The sequence below is a fragment of the Capra hircus genome, chromosome 15 (genome assembly GCF_001704415.2).
Source record: "Capra hircus breed San Clemente chromosome 15, ASM170441v1, whole genome shotgun sequence".
Classification (NCBI taxonomy): domain Eukaryota; kingdom Metazoa; phylum Chordata; class Mammalia; order Artiodactyla; family Bovidae; genus Capra; species Capra hircus.
Window position 1 is genome coordinate 35408791 of NC_030822.1, and position 8801 is coordinate 35417591.

Sequence of the window (8801 nt, forward strand, 5' to 3'; positions counted from 1 at the left end):
GGATTATGGGAAAGATGGAAGTCATCTGTCAAGAGCCTTCCCCAGAACCTTCAGCTCCAAACCTGACCTCATTTACCACAAGTGAAAAACAATGCAAAAACTTTTAGCTGGTTCTGTCATCCTCACTCTGAAAGGCAAGTCCATTCTTGTACTGCTCCAAGGTAGGGTTGGTGACTGCAAAAAAAGGGCTGAGTAGGGAAACTGTCATTACCAATTTCCAGGTCCCAGAAGACACTAAAAACATGCCTGGACAGAGCCAGAATTAGTCTCAAGTATGACTGGAGGAACACAGGGGCATCTTCTACCCAAGGGGTAGCTGGTTGGACAGAGAGACAGAGCAGGAAGTGGCAACTTCTCTAATCCGGTGTCCCGTTTGTCCAGTGTTGATCATCACCCCCAAGCCTGTACATCCTGATGCCTGTGAGAATGGCTCGTGCTCAATAAGCTAGGAAACCCCACATTGCTCTGTAAGCTCAGACTTCTCATATTCACAGGTCAGATTCAGCCCCAGCAAATTCTTTAGTGGACTCCATGGTCAAATGTGTTCATTCCTCCATCTGCTGAAAGTGTCAGGTGCTGAAAGCCCATAATTAAGTCACTCTCCCTTGCTGATTCATCCAAGACAATTTTTCTTCCTGAGTGCAGTTCTCAGCCAGTGTCTGGTTTATACACAAACACATAGACTTGACCCTCTTTGTCCACTTTGAAACAACACTGAAGGACCATCTCCCTCAAGAGCATCGCATAGAATTAGCTTAGGTATCTAGGGTAACTGGATCATAGTTTAACCTCTTTCTCTTCCCCATATTTCCGTGACATCCTGACAGATATACCAGGTATAATTTTCAAGTCTGCTTCACAATAAACTTCTTGCATACAAACCTCCAAGTCTTACTCTGGAAAATCCAACCCATGACAAATGCCACACGTTTTTGATGAATTGAGTGCTTCTCTCCTAGGGGATTGTGACAGGTCCACAGACATCAACTCCATTCTTACAGCAAGTATGAGATAAATATTGATCCTGAAACAGTTCCTCCCAGCAGGTTCTCAAAGAGGTGGACTTTTGCCATCATAGCTAACCAAAATCCCAACCAAAACTGTGATATTTTTGAACCCAATGCATGAATGCTAAGGTTAATCTGGAAGAATAAACACATAAAAAGAGCTTTAAAATTGTAGTTTTAAGTTATATGGTCCTGTTGTGCATTAAATTTTTATAAAAATAGACTATTTAATTCAGTTTGATGCTGGCCCAAAAATAACCAGGAAGACATATGAAACAACAGATTACCCAGATACAGAATTACTGCAGGCGTGTGCGTGTGCTTAGTTGCTCAGTCATGTCTGACTCTTTGGAACCCTATGGGCTGTAGCCCACCAGGCTCCTCTGTCCATGGGATTCTCCAGGCATAGAATTAATACATATAAAAATTATGCATATGAAAAAGGAGGCATAATAATCAGTTAGGGGAAATGCAGATGCTAATTTTTAATAATTCAAAATCAATTTATTTACATACTTCTCATTAACGTCAAAATTAATTTCATATAAATGTTATGTCACAAAATCAAAAGCTCAGCTATTTAAAATTTAAAGACTAAGAAGTGAATATTGGTCAAAATTTTGAGTAACGAATAGCTTTCTGCATTTTTTACTTGGGTGAAATGTTCTAAAAATTAATGAAAGCTAAGTAGACTCTCTCCTAATGGTAATAAATAATAATGATGATAAGAGTAATAACAATGATGAGATTTGTTTCCATATGTTTACAAAGTTCACAGACTATCATAGAGACCATTCATAAATTCCTGGTTAACAACTTCATTATAAGCCTGAAACATCTAGAAAAAGGCTGAAAGAAAATACTATATGTTTGATTTTTGAATATAAAGTATAGCTACATCTAGTCAAAGCGATCTATGGTTTTTCCAGTAGTCATGTATGGATGTGAGAGGTGGACCATGAAGAAGGCAGAGCGCCGAAGAATCGATGCTTCAAACTGTGGTGCTGGAGAAGACGCTTGAGAGTCCCTTGGACAGCAAGGAGATCAAACCAGTCAATCCTAAAGGAAATCAGTCCTGAATATTCATTGGAAAGATTGACATTGAAGTTGAAGTTCCAACACTTTGGCCACCTAATAAGAAGAGCTGACTCATGGGAAAAGGTCTTGGTGCTGGGAAAGATTGAAGGCAGAAGGAGAAGGGGGCAACAGAGGAAGAGATGGTGGGATGACATCACCAACTCAATGGATGTGAGTTTGAGCAAACTGAGGGAGATAGTGAAGGACAGGGAAGCCTGGTGTGCTGCAGTCCATGGGGTCACAAAGGATTGGACAAAACTTAGCCACTGCACAACACCACCACCAAATCCAAAATTATGATTACAATCATTTGCTTTCAATTCCATGTTCCAGATAAGAAGAAGGAAGAAAACCCTCAACAGACTTTTGCATTTGATTAGTTGAAATGAGTCTGATGTCCATCTTTAGGTCCAAGATTCAAGGGTTAAGTATTTCAGCTTCACAGTCTCCATGATAAAAGAGAGTTATGGAAAAGTGGGTTTGAATGGATGTTGAATAGCTTCAGTTCACTTCAGTTCAGTCGTTCAATCGTGTCCGACTCTTTTTGACCCCATGGACTGCAGCACACCAGGCCTCCCTGTCTATCACCAACTCCCGGAGTTTACCCAAACTCATGTCCATTGAGTCGGTGATGCCATCCAACCATCTCATCCTCTGTCGTCCCCTTCTCCTCCTACCCTCAATCTTTTCCAACATCAGGATCTTTTCCAATGAGTCAGCTCTTCACATCACGTAGCCAACGTATTGGAGTTTCAGCTTCAACATCAGTCCTTCCAATGAACACCCAGGACTGGTCTCCTTTAGGATGGATGGGTTGGATCTCCTTGCAGTCCAAGGGACTCTCAAGAGTCTTCTCCAACACCACAGTTCAAAGACACCAATTCTTCGGTGCTCAGCTTTCTTTACAGTCCAACTCTCACATCCATACATGACTACTGGAAAAACCATAGCCTTGACTAGACGGACCTTTGTTGGCAAAGTAATGTTTCTGAATTGAATAGCTTACTCTTAGTAAAAACAGATAATACACATCATGTGCTTTTCATGCAACGGCTCCAAAATTGATAAGACACTGTATCATGAAGAAAGTCTCAAAAACTCCAAATAGTAAATAAGTTCCAAAGATCTCTCAATTCACATGACAAACTCAGAAATCACTGTAGCTTCCTCCTTCCACTCTAAAAACTAGCCATACTGACATGATGTTCAATAGTAAATCAATCTATAATATGATACAAAACAAATGGAGAGGTGTTTATGAAGCAGAAAATATGCACATTCTTCAAAAGACGAAAGACAGCTGTGATGAAATAAGGGAAAGAACGGAAGCCCAAAATGTGCTCAGGAAAGGATTACTACAAATATAATATTTATTCAGAAATCTCTGATACTAGACAGGCAGGACTAGCCTTTTGCACATGCACTATTAGACCAAGAAGTGAGCCAAAAGTCACAAAAGAGGGGTGAGTGTTCCAGAATAGTGGTGATTGGGTCAGAAAATAGGACAGTGATCCACATGGCTATAAATAGCCATGCCCCATGAGACATGGGAAAGAAGCTCAACCATATACCAACTCCTAGCACACCTCGCAACTCCCCAACAGTTTTCATCAAATAAATACAACAGCATTCTGAGATTGCCAACTAGAAAAAAATAATAATAATCACCCAATGACCAAGATGGCTTGGTCTAAGCTTTGGACAGTTTTCTTTAAGACTACACACCCCTAGCCTTATTTTCCTTAGTTTCCTTAGAATATTAGCTTAAGAAACTTTACTTTGAGAAATTGTAAGTTCTTTCTCAGCCCTTTGGCCGTGTACATAAATCTCCTCCCAACTTCCTCCCAATTTTACAATCTAGAAATGTCTTTCTCAAGATGTGGAAACTTTTTCTTAAAATATAAACATCGAGTCTTCCCTGGTGGTTCAGTGGTAAAGAATTCATCTGCCAGTGCAGGAGGTATGGGTTCGATCCCTTATCCAGGAAGATCCCACGTGGTGCAGAGCAACTAAGCCTGGGCGCCACAACTACTGAGCGCATATGCTGCAACTTCTGAGGCCCAGGTGCTCCAGGGCCCGGGCTCTGCAACAAGAGAAGCCACTGCAACGAGAAGCCTGCACACCACACCTAGGGAGTGGCCCCCACTCACTGTAACTAGAGAAAAGCACATGCAGCAACGAAGACCCAGAGCAGCCAATAAATAGATAATTTTTAAATATATATATACGCATCGAAGGAGAGAGCACTCCATCTCTGTCTCTATGGAGAGTAGGAGCCTAATTTCCAAGAGCAGCACTTAGCAACCCTAGATGGCCTAATCACAGACTAATGCTTTTGCAATCTCAAGAATGACTCAATATGTTTGACACACTGTATTGATCAACCCCCTCCCCCGCCCAACCTAAAACCTTCCAGTACTTTTCCACTAGCTCAGCACATGATTGAAATCCATTCCTCCTGACACTTTACCCCAGTCCAACTCCACCTTTTGTTTTTGTGAAACTGGGTATCAAGACATGGTCTGTGATGTCTAGATACATCTGTGCTGTGGGAATACAGTCACTCATTTGACAAGTGATGTTACAAGCCCTAAGTAACCGCACTGTTGCTTAGGATCTCTTACAGACCAAATCCTTATGAATAGTCCCTTCACAAGTAAACCATTCTTAAATTATTCTAATATGAGTATATGCTCTGCTAGTGGGACTCTACCTAATTTTACGCACATTCACTAGCAAGCAGTTTCAAGGTAGTGATATGACAGATTTTAAATGATCATAGCTTTAAAAAGATGAATAAGTAAAGGCAATATACAAGATACCTCTTACAAGATAATAGGTCAGTGAAAGGCAGATCTGGGGATACCCGGGTGAGATGCGAAGTACTTGGAAAGACCTAGACAAAACTTTGTGGAGCAGAGATACTTTTTGGCAGTCATTGGAATTATGGAAAACTGTTGACAGTGGGGAAAAAAAGGATACAGTCAGTTTTGTTGTATCACTTGGTTTGAACACACAAAGGTGTTCCAACACTATGATATATTAGAAAACATTTTGAGGATATTTGAATTTCATACTTGGCTTTGTATAAATTGAACACAGAAAACTGCATCAAGCTGAAAATGACCATCATTAGAATATACAAAACACACAAAAGCACACATCCCTAACAGCTACAAGTGAACAGCTAGTTCACTTCACAAATTCCATCTAATTTCAAATAAGTTTCTTTTACCACTTCAAAATAATTCACAAGCTGCAACTCTTCTGTCAATTTCCACAACCATGCTTCCTGCATTTTTCAAAGTAAAGCATTATATTCAATGGAGTATTTTCTAACCATTTAATATGCAAAACTCTACTGTATATTGTTTTCTATCTTTTTTATCCTACTTACTCCATTTCTCCATATATACTATGGTTTTTCACATGGGATTTTGTATGGTATAGTGAATTTTAAGAATTCATGTGTTATGTGATAAGAGAACCAACTATACCTGATAGGGTGAGTGGGGAGGAAACCAAGCCTGAGAGAATGGAGAACACAGCAGTTCAACCTGGCAGAGTTGTCCATCTGGAGCAGCTGTCCCTGGAGCTAGGCTTGAATAGGACTGTTCTGGGAGTGACCAAGTGTTGGAGGATAAAGGGAACAAAAAAGTGCCCACTGAACTGAGATGGTTATCTTGAACCAAAAACCAAGGCTGGCAGCTCATACCCAACGGATCAGTTTATTATAGGGTAACTTACATGGTGGGTTTGGGCAGATGACAATCCAGAAGCATTTGCAGCTGCAAATCACAGTCCAGGGTTCACTGGGACAATGTTATAGTTAACCTAGTGTTGGGGGTGGGTGCTTAGAAACAGGAAGTATATGCCTAAGTCAAGATTTATAGTCTACATAAGAACTTCTTCAATCATCATATTTATCCTTTGTGTTTCTCTTTTTCTTTGATGATCTTACCAGGACTTTATCAATATTATTAATCTTTCCAAAGTACTAGTTTTGTTCTTTTGTTGAATCGTTAAATTTTCTATATTGTTTCTGCTTCCAATTTTATTCATTTTGCTATTATCTTTAATAATTCCTTAATCTTATTTACCTTATCTAAATTTATACTTCTTTTTCTAACTTCTTAAGTTGTCACCTTAGATAATTGATATTAAATCTTCATACTTTCCTAATATAAACATTTAAAAGTGTAATTTTCCCTCTACTTTAGCTATATTCCACAACTTTTACTACATGTCATTATAGTTTGAAATATTTTCTAATATTCTCTATGATTTCTTATTTGAATCACAGATTATTTAGAGGTATTTTGTTTAATTTCTGGTTGTTTGAACCTTTTCATTACATATATTGTTATTGTTTTCAGTTTAAATATATGTTGGGTTTTTTCTTTGAAATTTATTAAGACATAATTTATGACCCAGCACAAAAATGTACCCTGCTCCCCCCAACATTTTCCAACCTTCCTTTAACATTATCAAGTGGAAATCACTCAGTTGTGTCCTACTTTTTGTGACCCCATGGACTGTAGTCTGTCAGGCTCTTCTTTCCATGGAATTCTCCAGGCAAGAATACTGGAGTAGGTAGCCATTCCCTTCTCCAGGAGGTCTTCCCAACCCAGGGATTAAACCCAGGTTTCCCGCATTGCGGGAAGATTCCTTACCATCCGAGCCACCAGGGAAGCCCAAGAATACTGGAGTGGGTAGCCAATCACTTCTCCAGGGGATCTTCCTGACTCAAGAATTGAACCGAGGTTTCGTGCATTGCAAGGGGATTTTTACCAGCTGAGCTACTAGGGAAGCCCTTGTAACATTATCAACCTCACCCAAAGAAAGTGAAAGGCGCCCTCTGCTGCCTACTAAGAAAGAACCCTACCCTCTACTTTCTCTTGCTTGTTTTTACATATGGTAAGAAAGGTCACTAACTGGACAGAGACAGTTGGAGTAGTGGTGGGGTTGTTGAGTCTAAGAGTAGGTAGCGTGTTCCAACCTATCCATTTCACTGACTGCCTAGAGGATCTATAAGGACAGCAATGGACTCTCTCTTGCTTCATATTCAAAGGCCATAAGTTCACTTGCATAAGTACACATGATCGGCTTCCCAAAGAGAACTTGGGAGCCAGCCATTATCTTTTTGTAGTTTACATTTTTCTAGATCTTCATCCATTTATGGGGATCCTACAGATGGCTCAGTGGTAAAGAATCCTCCTGCTAATACAGGAGATGCAGGTTTGATCCCTGGGTCGGGGAGATTCCCTGGAGATGGATATGGCAACCCACTTCAGTATCTTTGCCTGGAAAATCCCATGAACAGAGGAGCCTGGCAGGGCTATAGTCCATGGGGTCACAAAAGAGTCAGACAAGACTCAGAAACTAAGCAAGAACAACATAGATATTTGTACTTTGAACCAAATTTTCACATCAAGTATACCCCCAGATTAAGGAAGGGAGTAAGCAGCGATCCTAAGATCTAGAATTAGGGAATGAAATTGATGGCCCCCTCTATGTTCTCTGGTTCCACCTATATCAGTCATGACTCCCTGGAGAGCTATGCATATGGAAGTTATTAAGCTCTATTATTTCTTTCAGTCAGTTCAGTCATTCAGTCATGTCTGACTCTTTGCAACCCTATGGACTGCAGCATGCTAGGCTTCCCTGTCCATCACCAACTCCCGGAGCTTGCTCAAACTCATGTCCATTCAGCCAGTGATGCCATCCAACCATTTCATCCTCTATTGTCCCTTTCTACTCTTGCCTTCAATCTTTCCTAGCATCAGGGTCTTTTCCAATGAGTCAGTTCTTTGCATCAAGTGGCCAAAGTATTGGAGCTTCAGCTTCAGCATCAGTTCTTCCAATGAATATTCAGGGTTGATTATCTTGCTGGTTTGATCTCCTTGCTGTTAAGCGACTCTCAAGAGTCTTCTCTAACACCACAGTTCAAAAGTATCAATTCTTTGTACCTCAGCTTTCTTTATAGAGCAACTTTAACATCCATTTATTACTTTAGCCCCTCTTTAATTCCTTGTTGAGTGATCACTACTACTAAGAATACAGAAAGGATTAAGAGTAGAAAACCTGCCCTTCTGATCTCCAGCAGTACTCCTGAGCTTTTTTCTCTCAAAGGGGCACTCTGTTTCTACCAAGTTAAGGAACATCTAATTCTAGGATGAGAGATCTGTATTCCTAATCCTAAACAAAAAACCACACCAAAATTACTAACCGAATGAAAGAAGCACTCTTTGTAGAGGTACCAAGTTTGTGCATTCATCCTGTATCACAATTACTGAAGATGTTTCTTGCATTGGAGATTAAGTCAGACACTTATCTTTGAGAAGTAAATGAAACACAAAAGACTCCTATATACCAGAAGCTTATGGCTTAAAATGGAAGCTATATACAAAACTACTAATACCAAAAATGAAATCTAAAATGTAATAATTCTGATTCAGGATGCTGGATTGAAAATATGATGTACTTTCTCTCTCTCCCAAAAGTCTCATTTAATAGACAAAGAATTATAAAAATAACAATAACAGTTCTAGGATACAGGGAAGTGTAAAACGATTAGTTCAAACATTTTCTGAATTTTCTGGATCCATAAGTCAAATTGGATTGGAAATATAGAAAAAAACAAAATGAAAAAAATCTGCAAACCAATGTAAATGTGGATGGTAGAATTATGAGTTAGGGTAAAGAAGTTAGTGAAGT